Source organism: Mytilus galloprovincialis, chromosome 7 (assembly GCF_965363235.1).
Source record: "Mytilus galloprovincialis chromosome 7, xbMytGall1.hap1.1, whole genome shotgun sequence".
In the NCBI taxonomy this organism is placed as follows: Eukaryota; Metazoa; Mollusca; class Bivalvia; order Mytilida; family Mytilidae; genus Mytilus; species Mytilus galloprovincialis.
Genome location: NC_134844.1, coordinates 2259876 through 2279529, shown reverse-complemented (window position 1 = coordinate 2279529; position 19654 = coordinate 2259876). Strand labels below are relative to the sequence as shown.

At 32.8% G+C, this 19654-nt stretch overlaps 1 protein-coding gene across 1 annotated transcript in view; it reads left to right on the top strand.

The window, feature by feature from the left end:
• LOC143082118 (uncharacterized) overlaps positions 1-19654 on the top strand; it is a 153321-nt gene that overhangs the window by 2456 nt on the left and 131211 nt on the right. The window lies entirely within an intron of this gene.

Here is a 19654-nt window from a genome sequence, read left to right as displayed (position 1 = left end):
GGTGATGTGACAATATATAGATATAGGAAGATGTGGTGTGTGTGCCAATGAGACAACTCTCCATACAAATAACAATTTAAAAAGTAAACCATTATAGGTTAAAGTACGGCCTTCAACACGGAGCCTTAGCTCACACCGAACAACAAGCTATAAAGGGCCCCAAAATTACTAGTGTAAAACCATTCAAACGGGAAAATATATAGTTCGTTTTGTAGGGACATGCATTGTATCTGTAATAAGCAAGGTTATATTTCAAGGCAGATGCTATGTTTTAACAGCTACATGCAATATTTTAAGCTACCGAAGCTTTAAAATAGTCTAGAGGCTAGAGGTATAGGGGTAGGGTTGAAATCTCATAGAACATGTTTAACATGTTTAGTTGATTTATATGTTTTGGAGTATAGTGTGACGTCCATTATCACTGAACTAGTACACATTTTTGTTTAAGGGTCATCTGAAGCCTGCCTCTGGTTGCGGGATTTCTCACTGTGTTTAAGTCCTATTGGTGGCCTTTGTCTGTTTCCTGCTCTTTGATAGGGTTGCTGTCTCTTTGACACATTCACCATTTCCATTTTCAAATTTATTCATAATATATTTTGGAGTCTGAGAATCTGTCTATCCCTTATCTGTCAACACCTGGCTACAGAATTTTTCTTACTGATTTTCTGTCTGGTTATGTCTTTAATTGGTTTATAGTTGTCTTGATATTTTATTTTATAAAGTATTCTGTCTGGAAATTGTCTTTCTGTAGTATTTAGCCTATATTCAGAATTTTAAAAGATTTCTAAAATTCCCTCAATTTCTACTTACAGAAAAAATTAAATCTCTAATTTATTCTTAAGTTATCCTGAATGTAACTAACGTCTGTCTCATAGTATTTTAGTATGATATATAATAGTACTGATAAATTCTGGAAAAGCAGTATACATATTCCTGATATGATAGAACTTTCAGAATATAAGTAAGAATATCAATGAACAAATTTGGAATATTATCTTAAGGACTCAGTCAGGCTAACGGGTACACAAATTTTGGCCAAAAAATAAACATTTATTTTCTCATTTCAATTTTATTTATTATACTAATATAGTTATTACTTATGATATGGTACAAAAATCAACCAAACAAATTGAATCGGTTTGACCACAGATGACTTTTAAAATGTTTTTATCGTTAAAAAAGCTCCAAATTTTCTCCCTTTGGTGCAAAAATGCCATTATTTGGCATTAAAATTGAAATATCTTTATTAACTCATTGGTGACCTATATTTTTAGCTTTTCCCATCACTTTGCGTCCGTCGTCTGTCGTCCGTCGTCGTCCGTCGTTGTTAACTTTTACAAAAATCTTCTCTGAAACTGCTGGGCCAAATTAAACCAATTAAACTTGTCCACAATCATCATTGGGGTATCTAGTTTAAAAAATGTGTCCGGTGACCCGGCCAACCAACCAAGAAGGCCGCAATGGCTAAAAATAGAACATAGGGGTAAAATGCAGTTTTTGGCTTATTACCTAAAAATAAAGCATTTAGAGCAAATCTGACAGGGGTGATATTGTTCATCAGGTCAAGATCTATCTGCCCTGAAATTTTCTGATGAATCGGACATATCGTTGTTGGGTTGCTGCCCCTAAAATGGTAATTTTAAGGAAATTTTGCCGTTTTTGGTTATTATCTTGAATACTATTATAGATAGAGATAAACTGTAAACATCAATAATTTTCAGCAAAGTAAGATCTACAAATAAGTCAAACGATCAAAATGGTCAGTAGACCCCTTAAGGAGTAATTGCCCTTTATAGTCATTTTTTACCAATTTTTCGTAAATTTTGTAGTCTTTTACAAAAATCTTTTCCTCTGACACTTATAACTAGGCCAAATTTTACCAAACTTAGCCAAAATCATTATTGGAGTATTTAGTTTAAAAAATGTGTCAGGTGACCAGGCCAACCAACCAAGATGGCCGCTGTGGCTTAAAATAGAACATAGGGGTAAAATGTAGATTTAGGCTTATAACTCTGAAACCAAAGCATGTAGAGCAAATCTGAAAAGGGGTTAAATTGTTTATCTAGTCAATATTTATCTGCTCTGAAATTTTCAGAGGAATTGGACAATTGGTTGTTGGGTTGCTGCCCCACAATTGGTAATTTTTAAAGAAATTTTGCTGTTTTTGGTTATTATCTTGAATATTAGTATAGATAGAGATAAACTGTCAAGAGCAATAATGTTAAGCAAAGTAAGATCTACACAAATAAGTCAACATGACCTAAATGGTCAGTTGACCCCTCAAAGAGTTATTGTCCTTTATAGTCAATTTTTAACAATTTTCATTATTAATTTTATAAATTTTTGTAAATTTGTACAAAATATTTTCCTCTGTGTAACTACAGGGCCAAGTTTATTATAAATAGAGAAAATTGTAAATAGCAAGAATGTTCAGTAAAGTAAGCTTAGATCTACAAACACATCACCATCATCAAAACACAATTTTGTCATGAATCCATCTGTGTCCTTTGTTTAATACATGTATGCACATAGACCAAGGTGAGCGACACAGGCTCTTAGGAGCCTCTAGTTTTATTTTGATATTACCTCTATTTCTCCTATTAGTCCAACAGAAAAAAAAGGACATTAACAAAAATGTATGCTTCTTTCAGAGGCAGATTGTGAGATTGTGAGCTTAAATGAATGGTGACCCTATTTTTCATTTCATTTTTCTATTAAGTATATGATAAAGTTCATTTATAAAAAACATATAATACCAAAAAAAAATGACTTATACCCATGAGCCCCCTTAATACATTAAAAAATATGAAATAAAAAGTAATGTTTCAAATTCTGAATGTTGTCTTTCTTAAAAATTACCAAAAATTCTAGTTTATTGGAAATTATGTCCTACAGAAATATCTTAGATATCTTATTAGTTTGCTAAATTCAGGGGCAAGCATATGTCATATTATATTTTTAACTTTTACAGAATATTTAAGATATGCTTTACAATATTTGTTCATTTGATTTGATGGAGATGTGATAATACAAGCGAACATATTTTCTTATTTTAATTTGTTTAGATGTAATTTTTATATAACTTGCATTATCTACAAATGAAATAATTGATTGTGATTACTATCTGTGATATAATATCTTTTTGTATTTACACTTTGATAGACCATATGTTTCCAAAACTAATTTATTTACCTATGTAAACACTGTGTCTATTCCGCTGCAATTTATTCGTACACAATACACATTTTATAGGTTTCTGGGTTTCAAAAATGTAAAATTCAAAGAAAAGAAAGATATTTTGTCTGTTTTTTAATAATTTTTTTTTATTATTTCAATTATGTAAGATGATTCCTAATAGATGTAAAACAAATTAAAAAAAGGACCTCAGTTAAGTATAGATGCACCCAATGATTCAATAATTTCTTTAACATTATAATCACTCAGAAACTTGTTTGTTATGACTTTATCCCTTATAGGCATATAGGACTGATAGTTAAAATTTGATTGGATATGACTGCTCTAAGCATCATAATGTTGAACTGGAATTGGAATCCTTCAAATTAAGATCACTGAACTCAACATTGAAAAGGCTTCTAAATTTGAATAGGATGTTTTAATTTAAAAAAAAAAAATTAAAATAGAAAGAAAATATATCATTTAAGTCAAACTATCTTAAAGGTCATTATTTGAATGCAGTATAATTTTTCATTTGAGGTCAACTAAGCTGAACATCATATATGTATACTGGAATAGCGGAGGGTGACACCTTTTGTATAAACACAAATGATTCCATCCCACCACTTTAGTATAGAACTTCAAAGACAATGTTCTCAGTAATTCAGGTATTATTGATCTCTGGCTGTTGATACTTGGAAACTTAATCATAACAATCTTCATTATTGTCAACAAGGATGTTAATCAGGCATTATAGTCAGATTGTTTCTTTCTAAATCAGGTATTATAGTCAGATTGTTTCTTTCTAAATCAGGTATTATAGTCAGATTGTTTCTTTCTAAATCAGGTATTATAGTCAGATTGTTTCTTTCTAAATCAGGTATTATAGTCAGATTGTTTCTTTCTAAATCAGGTATTATAGTCAGATTGTTTCTTTCTAAATCAGGTATTATAGTCAGATTGTTTCTTTCTAAATCATGCAGGTATTATAGTCAGATTGTTTCTTGGTAATAGTATTAGGCAGTTATCTTATTATATTTCTAAAGGTTGCTCTGTGATGGTATTACTGAAAAAAACAACTAATTTTACAGACTATTTATTCCCAAAGTAGAAAATATAACAAGAATATTAAGATGTCAAACTTTGATATGTTGACAAAATATTAAATTGACAATGTTACAGTTTCGTTGAAAATCAACCTCAACCTTTGCTTTTGAGGGGCAAACAGGAAATAAAACTTCAATTATGTAACTTATTGATGTCTTTGCATTTTATGTCATTTCAGCAAAAATAAAGCTGAATGTCAAAGAGTGGTCTCTGTTATTAAGATTATATTGAAAGATACAAATTAATAGGTAGAACATCTCTTAGCATTATGAATCTAGATAGTTTAAGAGATGTTTGAATGAAAAACAACACATGTCTGGTACATGGAAATAATCAATATACCCTCAGTATCAAATGAATTAATGTACTAATCATCTTGAAGTTTGCCTCTTGATCAAGACACTCCCAGCCTCTGGTGTAAGAGTGAGTGAAGTATTGACTTATTAAAGTGTGGCCAAATATTGTGGCTCTCTGTGGCTTAGACCTCCACCAACAAAAAACTAGTTGTCTCAAAACAGCTGATAATGCTGAAATGTAGTGTTGAACTTCTATGATAGCAATCAATTCATTTTAAAAGTGTTATTCTATGATGTTTATTCATAAGCACTTTTTTGTACATTAATTAGGCTGTTAGTTTTCTTGTTTTTATTGTTTTACATTTGTGAATTCTGGCCTTTTATAGCTTACTCTGTGGTATGCATGGGTTTTGCTAATTGTTGAAGGCCGTATAGTGACCTATAGCTGTTGATTTCTGTCTTATTTGGTCTCTTGTGGAGTGTTGTCTCATTAGCAATCATACCACATTTTCTTTTTTATGTATACTTTAATTAAGGAGTTATTACTATAAACAGAGAAATTATTTGTTAAACTTTTAACCTCACTATAATTTTACACATTGCATGTAAACCTTGTTTCAGAACAATAAAGTGATGAGATTTAGTGTCAGTATGAGGTATATTAGCAATAACGGTAAATAATAAAATAATAATTAAAGATGAGAAGATGTTGTATGACAAGATATTGAACTGTTGTAATTGATAAATGCTCATTGACCCTATTACATCGTCTCTTCCAATGAATGCAAATTGTTAACAATTTATTCAGGCAAAAAGAAAAAAAGATCCAGTAACTTATAAATTTTTATTTCTGATAAAATAATTTTTAGGCCATGAAGGTCAACTCAGGTACCAAACACCTTGATTAAAATTAATTTGGCTCGTTTAATTTCATTAAATTATGACAAAATATTTACTTCGATCCTTTGATAAAAAAAAATAAGAATTTCAAAAAACCTTAAACCGCACTCTTTATTGAAAATATGTCATTGGATATATAGCAGTTTGACAAACACTAAGCTATTGAGAAGCTTAATATTTCCTTAACATTACAACATTATTAAAACATTCAGCTGATTTTTAGAGTTATCTCCCTGTAGTGTATTATACCATCTTAAATAAATATTAGGTGCTTGAATTTTATATTGACATTGAGGGAAACTTTTAAGTTTTGGTCTTCTGAAAATAATTCTTAAAGTGTCATGCAATTTGTGCAGAATTTAACTTTAAAAATACAAAGTTTTCTGTTTCATATTATAAATTCTCAATATTTAGCCTAATACTTTATGGATGCAGGGACTTTCTATAAAGACTGTCCCCGATGGGTGGTAATATGCTAAAATATTGTCACTTTATCTACGGTATATTGATATTATTTTTTTATCAAAATCTTCATGTGCCAAAAATAGATGCTAGCGGAACTCAAAGAATGAACAATCAATTTATATTGGCCTTATGGGAGTAATATGACTTAATGACTGAAGGCACCACTAGAGATGTGGCGGAGAACTATATATCTATCAAGTCATGAATAGACTGCCGAACAAAAAAATATCTTTTATGTGAATGTTGGATAATAGTCTTATAGTAATTTTCCGTGACTAAAGTTAATCTAATATGGACAGTAACAGTACTTAAATTCGTTTTCTCCCAAGGAACTTTATTTCATACGATTTTATGGTAACAAGTTTTTATTTTACACTCTGAGAGTTCCATCAATAAAATTCTGATTGAAATTAATGAGCGTTGGTGAATTGTATTGTAAAGAAGATATAGGTTACGGAACTTAAGGATTATATCTGGATCTGTAATCCGAAATGAATTATTTTAACATTGCTGTCTTATTGGGGATTTAGGATTAGAGTTTAATCATTGATAACTCAGAGCACTAACTCTGTAGAATGAATATAAGATAGCTGTGGTATTTTTAGTATTTTTTTTTTAATTTATAAAGTTTTCTGGTTGTAATTTTTAACTAGTGTAATAAAAAGGAAGAAACTATACAAAGTTTATAGCCTGTAATTCAGTGGTTGTTATCCGTGTTAACTAAGCTGTTTATCTTATTTGTTTTTCATTCATTATTTTGTACATAAATTAGGCCATTATGAACAGATATCATGTTATGGAGGTGAATTTGCGAAAAATACCAGTCATTGAGGGTAAATTTTCGCAAGTACCCCTCAGTAACATGATATATCTGTTTAATTACACCAAATAGATATGGATTGAAACTCTTTGTACAGGTGACTTTAAATCTTTTTTTTACTTGTAAGCTTTAATTCATAAACATGTTTATGTATACTTTTGAGAATAAATAAGAGAATACTACCATAGATCCATGGGAATTATACATGTACTTTTACCCGTTTAAGCTCGCTTTCTGTATGTAATGTCATATCCGAAAATTTTTGGAGGCAATATATGCTCCTGAGGGTTAAAAAGGAATATCCAAAATGGCAAAATTAACCATGGTATTTGAGGCATATATTTCCAAAACATGCAAATTCATTTGCAATGAGGAAAAAATGTTAGAATATGCGAAAAATGCTGTTTAACTAAAGTGATCTTTGTCAAAGAATGTAGTGAACATTTTTTGCTATCTGTGCATATTCGTACAGTGTATGTTCACCAGTGTTTTATATGTCTTTTGATTGAGTTAAGAAATTTCAACTGATATTTTATAGTGTGTCTTTCTATGTTGTGATGTTACACTATTGTTTCAGGTAAGGGTGAAGGTTGGTACCTATTAAAAGTTTAAACCTGCTGCAATTGTTTGCATCTGTCCTAAGTCAAGAATCTGCTCTTCAGTAGTTGTCGTTTGTTGATGTAGTTCATAATTAGTTCTTGTTTCTCAATTTTTATATAGATTAGACTGTTGGTTTTCCTGTTTGATTATGGTTTTACACTAGTCATTTTTGGGGCCCTTTGTAGCTTGCTGTTCTGTGTGAGTCAATGCTCTGTGTTGAAGACCATACTCTGACCTATAATAGTTTACTTTTACAAATTGTAACTCTTGATGAAAATTAATGTACAAGACTTATTCTTTTTTTTACTCTTTAAATTTAGTAATAACTTCCTAATATTTTCCATTATTTATCATTTTAAAACTCTATTAAACGATTTACAGTATATTATACATGATTTTTCATTCATATAGATATGGTTTCCTGTGTCAGCCATATAAAGCCTTTTATTCAAACATATTGATCTCTAAAAAAACTAAGAATAAGAAGTAAACTAAACTTTAGTATCCTAACATGAAAGAGAATACAATAATGTTACTATTTCACTACAAGAAAATTAAATTATTTTGCAATGCCTTGAAGTTTCGAACAATGACATAAACTATTTGATTTTGTGCACAATAATTGAATTTGTTAAATAGCAGGAAATCAAATTACAGAGAAAGAGTTTCAGCAGTGGTATCATTTCAATTTAATTGTCAGCTTAGAAACATTACTCTTATCAGGAAATATTGCTTCCTCAGCAACATGAGATTTATAATATATAAGGAACATTTTACAATAAGACACATAAGATAGTCATTTCTGATGAGAGAAACACTGTTGTCACTTCAGTAGTAATACTGTAATTCCGTTCTGATAACTTTCTATAACACTTAGAAACAGTATCATAGTAATTGCTATATTTTTTTTATATAACCATGTCTTATACAATGGACTGCAATATATAAAGAAACATTTCATCATGATCATTTTTATTCAGAAAATTAATTCCTGGTTTTTGGTGGAGTTCTTTAGTTAAAGTTTCCTCCAGGATTTTGGTATAGTTTAGACTTTTAAGTGATAGTTTCCTCCAGGTGTTTGGTGGAATTCTTTAGTGATTATAAGTCTCCAGGTGTTTGGTGGAGTTCTTTAGCGATAGTCTCCAGGTGTTTGGTGGAGTTCTTTAGTGATAGTCTCCAGGTGTTTGGTGGAGTTCTTTAGTGATAGTCTCCAGGTGTTTGGTGGAGTTCTTTAGTGATAGTCTCCAGGTGTTTGGTGGAGTTCTTTAGTGATAGTTTCCTCTAGGTGTTAGGCGGAGTTCTTTAGTGATAGTCTCTGGTGACAGACCAGTGTAGTGTTTTGTGGACTGTCTTTTTGACATTTTATGCTCTTCCTAGGTGCATTATGTATTTTGGTCTGTGCATCCATTCCTTTGTTTGTTCGTTTGTCTATTCATCTTTCGTCTTTTCTTTCGTAGGTCGTCTGTCCGGGTTCAGGTGTAAGCTTTTGGTCAATGTAGTTTTTGATGACGTTGAAGTCCAATCAATTTGAAACTTTGTACAAATGATATGATCTTTTTAATTTTAATGCCAAATTGGATTTTTGACCCCAATAGCATGGTCCACTAAACATAGAAAATGATAGTGTAAGTGTGGGGCATCTGTGTAATAAGGACACTTTCTTGTTAAATTTTTGTTTTAATTTATGGTTCTAGATTGTCCCTTGGTATCTTTTACCCTTTCTTAGCTCACCTGGCCCAAATAAGCAAAAAATCAGCAACATTAAAAAAGATCTACGATTAAGAAAATACGGAGGAAATTGTACAATGACTCCTGATATTAGAGTTATTGCCCTTGAATGATGATATTTACCTTATTTTACAAAATATATAAAAGATACATAGAAACTTTGAATAACAAAAAGTTACAGCAAGGCAATTTCTACAAACACGTAAAATTTTACCAATACACATGTATTATTAGTTTAAGTAGACTGTCACTCCTATTAGGAGTTATTGCCCTTAAATACGGATTTATTTTACCTTCTTATGTGTTTGAGCAAAAACTATAAAGAAAGATAGACAATATCCAAATAAATAAAACAATTAGCATTTATATAAAATCAACATAACAGAGAGATTTTTGTCATGAATTCTTTTCTCATCTACAATGTTGGACAGTGTCCTTTGTTAAAAAATATGTACATAGGCCTTGGTGAGGGACACAGTATGATTAGAACCTCTAGTTTCATTTCTATTTGCATATTACTTTTAGTTCACAGTGTTCTCATTTAAATGCAGAAACTTTAATGGATCTATCAACATGAGCAATGCTAGAAAACAAATAACAATATAATTGTAATTTATCTGTTTGTTCTTTTCAATCAGTATTGTTACATTACATTGAGAATAGAGATGTTTTCCTCTCTTGAATGATAAAATCTGAAGTGTTTCTGTAATTTTTGTCTTCTCTCTTGAATTTATGGATCTTCAAAACCATTATTTTTGTTTTTAACATTGGAAGAAACTGTTGCTGATTGTAATTGCTAAATTCTGTTCAGATTTGAACATGTTCCACTTGTCTTTAACAGCTCTGAGATTGAGATAATATTTATGAATCAGCCTACTTGGTACTAGATAATTGGACCATTATAATGTGCACTAGATAACAACCACAATGCAGTTCTGTGTTGTAGAAATGTCATGGGAAAGTTTAATTGATCCATTCCTCAGCTACAATGGATTTTCTCTAACATGCTATGAGGGGGAGGACAGGGGGGTACCCTTCTCCCTTCTCCCACCCCTCTTCTCCTTTCTCCTACCCCCATTCTCCTTTCTCCCACTAGAATAAAACATCTCCTTTTGAGATATTTTTTCTTGAAATATTAGAATTTTTTTTTAAAGGAGGGATATTTTATTTTTTCTCCTTTCTCAAACTTTTTCTCCTTTCTCCCAGCCTTCCTCTCCTTTCTCCTACCCCCTTTCTCCTTTCTCCCACCCCCTTTCTCCTTTCTCCTACCCCCTTTCTCCCTGTCTCCCTTACCCCTGTCCTCCCCCTCTGCTATCTTAGGTTTAAGTTTAAATGGTATACTTGGTTTATATTGTAGGAGATTTCACTTCAGATAATTGGGACAAGTTTACAGTCAAACAGTAATAATTGTCTTTAATTTTAATGATTTTACTGTTTCAATCATTTACTAGAATGTCTGATATATTGTTTGTCACATCAAGTTTTCTTCAAACTGTCACATGCCAGGTATATAGTTTAACTTCAAATAAAATTTTTAGGGAGTTTAAGTAACTTTATTCGGTGTGAGCCAAGGCTCTGTGTTGGTCCTTTGTAAAAATGCTAAAACATTCGTAGAGGGAGGGGGGCCTCCTTTGCCTTAGAATGTGGGATACCAGCTGATCATATTCAATCTCAGGGTGATTGGAAATCAGATGCATATAAGTTATACTTGGATCCTTCCTTTGCTCATCGACAGAAAGTCATGAATAAATTTGCTTCGGCCCTTGGGAAATGATAAATTATACTTACCCACCCCTACTGGTTCCACTTTACATGTTTGGAAAGTTTGAATACCACAGATTGTTCATTAATTAATTTGTGTATTGTTTGAAAACTTTACTGTTGTTTGTGGTTTATTAATATGAAAAACTAAGCATTAAACTGTGGTTCTTTTCCCATACATGTGTTTGTTTTACTAGTACCCAACTGGATTAACTGGTTTCTAGACTGCATTCCGAGCAGAGTAGGTCAGATGCTATTCTGCATCTGTTCTGAATCCGGTCTAGATTCCAACACATTATACTGTCAGTTTAAGGGATTTAAGGGGGAGGGGCTTATTTCTCAATGCTGTAGATTAATGGTTTACTTTTACAGATTGTGACATGTATTTAGAGTTGTCTTATTCATATTGGCACTTGATCATACCAGTGATACCACATCTTCTTATATCTATTGTTATAAAAGTTTAAGATATAGTTCTTTTTCATGTTAAAATTATCATCAGTAGTTTGTGTCCTTGCCTCATGCAGAGAAAAAAAATCCTTGTTTTGTACTCAGGTTGTTAGTCTCTTGTGTGAATTGTTTTACATTTGTCAACTCTGGTACTTTTTATTAGCTTACTATGTGTTATGGGTTTTACTCATTGTTGATGGCCGTAAAGTGACCTATAGCTGTTTATTTCTATTTCATTTGGTCTTTTGTGGAGAGATGTCTCGTTGGCAGGCTGAACATAGCACTGTTTGTTGGTCTTGTTTATGCTCATCAGATTTAAGGGAAATAGTTTTCCTGTTGTTGTAATGATAGGTATGGAATGTATCTAATGTTCTTTGCTTTTATTTTCCTTGTCCCTGTACCCATTGTTCCTGCAAATAAACTAAAATGTTGTACAATGAAGAACTTTATGTTACTATTAATTACTTCTTTAAATACTCTCTAAATCCCAATTTTCTAAATGAGAAAAAAAGAAGTATTGACTTCATGTTCCTCTACATCATTTGGTCTTTGTTGGAGAGTTTTCCATATCTCATCTTATTTTATACAGAAAACTATTTTGAGAAGTTGTTTTCAACAAATAGAAATATATCTGAGTTAGAAAGATGTTCTTTCTGTTTGATTGGCATTAATTCTAATTAATAGCATTTTAAACCACACAAGTCACTTTACATATTATTTAGAACTGACGGACACCCACTCCTTTAGCTGTACTTTAATAAACCTGTAATTTATAGTCACAATGGGTCTGTCTTTTACACTGATATAGCAAAAATAACTTTGTCTTTCTATGTTAATGATTGCTATGACATCAGTCACTAAGATCCTAATAGTAGTCACCTCTTGTAATAAAATTATCCATTCTATTATTACTCTTTCAAAGATCTGTGACGCAATGTTAATTTCTCAGGCGGCAAAAGATTGGTGGATTTATGATATATGATAGTCCTATTGTTAAATTACATTTGTATCAATTGTCATTCCATGAATAGAAAGAACATCATGTTTCATTGACAAAGGTCACAGGGGTTTCATTATCTTTCATGTTGACTGGTACTTTCCACATTTCTAGGTGGTACTTTTCAATTTAGTCCATGAATATCATACTGTGGATTCATTATTATTCGTTGGATACCAATTTTCGTGGATTTCGTGGGGACAGTCAAACCACAAAATTAAATATTCAACGAATGATAATTTTTCTATAGGTTTGTATGCAGACTTCAGCAAAACCACGAAATTAAATATCCACGAATATGCAAGTTTTTCTTAATCCACGAATATTGGTATCCACGAAAATAAATGAATCCACAGTATATAAAAATTTCTACAATTAGGCAGTACTTGTCAATAGCATAGGAGGGTAAAAGTACCGGGTACCGCCTCCTAATGAATGGCCTGAAGGTCAAATAGGTTAATATGTCCTTTCTGCCACATTTATTGATAAATATCTATGTGTACATCATTGCACATCATGATACCTCACATTGACATCTTGGCTTGTGATATCTGACATCAGAAAACTGCATCTCCTGATGTCAGACATTGACATTCTGTGCTTCAAATATCTAACAACAATAAATTGTATTTCCTGATATTGGACATTGGCATTCTGGATGAAGATATCTGACAACAACAAACTGTATTTCCTGATATCTGACATTGACATTCTGGATCCTGATATCTGACACCAACTAACTGTGATTCCTGATATCTGACATTGACATTCTGGATCCTGATATCGGACACAAACAAACTGTATTTTCCTGATATCTGACATTGACATTCTGGATCCTGATATCTGACACCAACTAACTGTATTTCCTGATATCTGACATTGACATTCTGGATCCTGATATCTGACACCAACAAACTGTATTTCCTGATATCTGACATTGACATTCTGGATCCAGATATCTGACACCAACAAACTGTATTGCCTGATATTTTGACACTGGCATTCTGGATCCTATTATCTGACACCAACTAACTGTATTTCCTGATATTTGACATTGACATTCTGGATCCTGATATCTGACACCAACAAACTGTATTTGCTTATATTTGACATTGGCATTCTAGATCAAGATATCTGACAACAACAAACTGTATTTCCTGATATCTGACATTGACATTCTAGATCCTGATACCTGACACCAACAAACTGTATTTCCTGATATTTGACATTGACATTCTGGATCCAGATATCTGACACCAACAAACTGTATTTCCTGATATTTGACATTGGCATTCTAGATCAAGATATCTGACAACAACAAACTGTATTTCCTGATATCTGACATTGACATTCTGGATCCTGATACCTGACACCAACAAACTGTATTTGCTGATATCTGACATTGACATTCTAGATCCTGATACCTGACACCAACAAACTGTATTTGCTAATATCTGACATTGACATTCTAGATCCTGATACCTGACACCAACAAACTGTATTTGCTGATATTTGACATTGGCATTCTAGATCAAGATATTTGACAACAACAAACTGTATTTGCTGATATCTGACATTGACATTCTGGATCCTGATATCTGACACCAACAAACTGTATTTTCTGATATCTGACATTGACATTATGGATCCTGATATCTGACACCAACAAACTGTATTTCCTAATATTTGACATTGACATTCTGGATCCTGATATCTGACACCAACAAACTGTATTTTCTGATATCTGACATTGACATTATGGGTCCAGATATCTGACACCAACAAACTGTATTTCCTGATATCTGACATTGACATTCTGGATCCAGATATCTGAAACCAACAAACTGTATTTTCTGATATCTGACATTGACATTATGGGTCCAGATATCTGACACCAACAAACTGTATTTCCTTATATTTGACATTGGCATTCTGGATCCTGATATCTGACACCAACAAACTGTATTTCCTGATATTTGACATTGGCATTCTGGATCCTGATATCTGACACCAACAAACTGTATTTCCTGATATCTGACATTGACATTATAGGTCCAGATATCTGACACCAACAAACTGTATTTCATGATATCTGACATTGGCATTCTCGATCCTGATATCTGACACCAACAAACTGTATTTCCTGATATCTTACATTGGGATTCTGGCTGCTGATATCCGACATCAACAAAATGTATCACCTGAAATATAACATTGAAATACTCAGCTCCTGATATCTGACATCAACAAATTGAATCACCTGATATCTGACATTGAGTACTCTTAGCTCCTGATATCTGATATTGAGTACTTAGCTCCTGATATCTAACAACAACAAAATGTATCACCTGATATCTGACATTGAGTACTCTTAGCTCCTGATATCTAATAGCAACAAAATGTATCACCTGATATCTGACATTTAGTACTTAGCTCCTGATATCTAACAACAATAAAATGTATCACCTGATATCTGACATTAAGTACTTAACCTCTGATATCTAACAGCAACAAAATGTATAACCTGATATCTGACTTTTAGTACTTAGGCCAATTAAAATTAATTGATAGATTTTCATCCCCGCCCGCCCCTCTGAAATCGCCCCGCCCCGAATTTTTTTATTTTATAAAATTTACGATTTCCGGATTTTGTTCATTCCCGTTACCGGTAACCGTGAAAATTTCGTTTCATTCAATGCTTCCTGTTTCAAATTTCGGTTTTGTACCTCGAGTGAATTTAACCAAAATGATTGAGTCGACCTTTCCGCTGCTCTATGATGACAACATCATCTTCCAAGAGTAAAGATTGATAACGAGAATGACATGAAATATTGGTGTAACGAGAAAAACGCTGTTTCCGAGACTGCAAATCGCGGTATGTCACAAATTTCTGTGATTAGAAAACTGCGGACGTTTTTATTTATGCAATGACTTTGTCTCAGGACATTTAAACTGTAAATGATACCCAAAGCACAAGATTCGTGGAAACCATTGATACAGAAAACATGACTGAATTATATATATTGAAACACAAGCACGAACTTGTCAGATTTATGACCGTTTATTGAATTTAAAAAGTCGACTAACATACACATTTTATTTATGCAAGCCCTTTGATTTTACCCTTGGCTGTCTTTTTATGTTGACAAACAGCAAATGTCCCAATACACCCAAACAGACTCATTAAACAACAACTTTTTTTTATTATTAAGTTCATGTTTTACATGATAATTATATTTTCATCTTGCATATACAGTACCAACCCTATTATTTTCAACACTTTCTGAGTTTTCATTTTATTCTGTTCTCATAATAATTGTGTTGCATACCAATGCATTTGCTTCATTTTATGGTAATACAAACCATTGTTTAGAAACCCAAATACATTTTTGTAGGTAGTCTAACTGAAGAGAGTATTTCTCACACGTTTTTGTTGTTAAGTTTTTAAAGCCGCAATTAGATATATTTATTTAAGGATTTGAAATATTATGTAAGATTCCTCATACTTGTGATTACATGATATAAGCTTATTATTACACTTGCATATACGAAGAACACCTCACAAAAGGGTTTCATATGAAATAAAATTTAAAAAATAAAATTCTCCCACCCGCCCCATTATTTTCAAAAATTTGGATGAAAATCTACTAATTAATTTTAGTTGGCCTTAGCTGACCTGATATCGAACAGCAACAAAATGTATCACCTGGTATCTGACATTGAGTACTCTTAGCTCCTGATTACTAACAGCAACAAAATGTATCACCAGGTATCTGACATTGAGAACTCTTAGCTCCTGATAACTAACAGCAACAAAATGTATCACCTGGTATCTGACATTGAGTAATCTTAGCTCCTGATAACTAACAGCAACAAAATGTATCACCTGATATCTGACATTGAGTACTCTTAGCTCCTGATAACTAACAGCAACAAAATGTATCACCTGGTATCTGACATTGAGTACTCTTAGCTCCTGATAACTAACAGCAACAAAATGTATCACCTGGTATCTGACATTGAGTACTCTTAGCTCCTGATATCTAACAGCAACAAAATGTATCACCTGATATCTGACATTGAGTACTCTTAGCTCCTGATATCTAACAGCAACAAAATGTATCACCTGATATCTGACATTGAGTACTAAGCTCCTGATATCTAACAGCAACAAAATGTATCACCTGATATCTGACATTGAGTACTCTTAGCTCCTGATATCTAACAGCAACAAAATGTATCACCTGATATCTGACATTGAGTACTCTTAGCTCCTGATATCTAACAGCAACAAAATGTATCACCTGATATCTGACATTGAGTACTCTTAGCTCCTGATAACTAACAGCAACAAAATGTATCACCTGGTATCTGACATTGAGTACTCTTAGCTCCTGATAACTAACAGCAACAAAATGTATCACCTGATATCTGACATTGAGTACTCTTAGCTCCTGATATCTAACAGCAGCAAAATGTATCACCTGATATCTGACATTGAGTACTCTTAGCTCCTGATAACTAACAGCAACAAAATGTATCACCTGGTATCTGACATTGAGTACTCTTAGCTCCTGATAACTAACAGCAACAAAATGTATCACCTGATATCTGACATTGAGTACTCTTAGCTCCTGATAACTAACAGCAACAAAATGTATCACCTGGTATCTGACATTGAGTACTCTTAGCTCCTGATATCTAACAGCAACAAAATGTATCACCTGGTATCTGACATTGAGTACTCTTAGCTCCTGATATCTAACAGCAACAAAATGTATCACCTGGTATCTGACATTGAGTACTTAGCTCCTGATATCTAACAGCAACAAAATGTATCACCTGGTATCCGACATTGAGTACTCTTAGCTCCTGATAACTAACAGCAACAAAATGTATCACCTGGTATCTGACATTGAGTACTCTTAGCTCCTGATATCTAACAGCAACAAAATGTATCACCTGATATCTGACATTGAGTACTCTTAGCTCCTGATAACTAACAGCAACAAAATGTATCACCTGGTATCTGACATTGAGTACTCTTAGCTCCTGATAACTAACAGCAACAAAATGTATCACCTGGTATCTGACATTGAGTACTCTTAGCTCCTGATATCTAACAGCAACAAAATGTATCACCTGGTATCTGACATTGAGTACTTAGCTCCTGATATCTAACAGCAACAAAATGTATCACCTGGTATCTGACATTGAGTACTTAGCTCCTGATATCTAACAGCAACAAAATGTATCACCTGATATCTGACATTGAGTACTCTTAGCTCCTGATACCTAACAACAACAAAATGTATCACCTAATATCTGACATTGAGTACTTAGCTCCTGATATCTAACAGCAACAAAATGTATCACCTAATATCTGACATTGAATACTAAGCTCCTGATATCTAACAGCAACAAAATGTATCACCTAATATCTGACATTGAGTACTAAGGTCCTGATATCTAACAGCAACAAAATGTATCACCTGATATCTGACATTGAGTACTCTTAGCTCCTGATATCTAACAGCAACAAAATGTATCACCTGGTATCTGACATTGAGTACTTAGCTGACTTGATATATAACAGCAACAAAATGTATCACCTGATATCTGACATTGAGTACTCTTAGCTCCTGATATCTAACAGCAACAAAATGTATCACCTGGTATCTGACATTGAGTACTCTTAGCTCCTGATAACTAACAGCAACAAAATGTATCACCTGGTATCTGACATTGAGTACTTAGCTCCTGATATCTAACAGCAACAAAATGTATCACCTAATATCTGACATTGAATACTAAGCTCCTGATATCTAACAGCAACAAAATGTATCACCTAATATCTGACATTGAGTACTAAGGTCCTGATATCTAACAGCAACAAAATGTATCACCTGATATCTGACATTGAGTACTCTTAGCTCCTGATATCTAACAGCAACAAAATGTATCACCTGGTATCTGACATTGCGTACTTAGCTGACTTGATATATAACAGCAACAAAATGTATCACCTGATATCTGACATTGAGTACTCTTAGCTCCTGATATCTAACAGCAACAAAATGTATCACCTGATATCTGACATTGAGTACTCTTAGCTCCTGATACCTAACAACAACAAAATGTATCACTTGATATCTGACATTGAGTACTTAGCTCCTGATATCTAACAGCAACAAAATGTATCACCTGATATCTGACATTGAGTACTCTTAGCTCCTGATAACTAACAGCAACAAAATGTATCACCTGATATCTGACATTGAGTACTCTTAGCTCCTGATATCTAACAGCAACAAAATGTATCACCTGGTATCTGACATTGAGTACTCTTAGCTCCTGATATCTAACAGCAACAAAATGTATCACCTAATATCTGACATTGAGTACTCTTAGCTCCTGATAACTAACAGCAACAAAATGTATCACCTGGTATCTGACATTGAGTACTCTTAGCTCCTGATAACTAACAGCAACAAAATGTATCACCTAATATCTGACATTGAGTACTTAGCTCCTGATATCTAACATCAACAAAATGTATCACCTGGTATCTGACATTGAGTACTTAGCTCCTGATATCTAACAGCAACAAAATGTATCACCTGATATCTGACATTGAGTACTCTTAGCTCCTGATAACTAACAGCAACAAAATGTATCACCTGGTATCTGACATTGAGTACTTAGCTCCTGATATCTAACAGCAACAAAATGTATCACCTAATATCTGACATTGAGTACTTAGCTCTTGATATCTAACAGCAATAAAATGTATCACCTAATATCTGACATTGAGTACTTACCCAGTAAACAATCCAATGTTGACATTACGTTGTGACAACGTAATACTATCGTTGTGACAACGTAGTAAAATTACGTTGGTACAACGTAATTTTGTGAACTCCAAGGCACGTGCTGACAACCATCCACACAACGTAATTTGTGACGTAATTTATTACCATCATAAAACGTTGTAACAACGTCACAGCACAACTATAAATGTCCCTTGTCCTCATTTAATTGATAGATTCAATGCAATTCCATTGAAGAAGTATGTAAACAGGGTCTTTATTTTTTCTTTTGACCCATTTTAAGTTGTAAAATTTTCTATGTGGGAAAGATGGACAGATGTCGATATGTACTGCCAGCTGTATATGAAATTGTCAAAAAGTTTGTTTTTTTTTAATCTTTTTGGCAGGTTTCAGTGTGAAATGTATAAATATCTAGTTTTCCCAAAAATAGTTGTTTAAGGTTTATAAAGTCTTAAGTTTTTAACTTTTGCAATACTGAAGTACAAGAATTACACATTTCCATTTAAGATATGCAACTTTTCTTTCT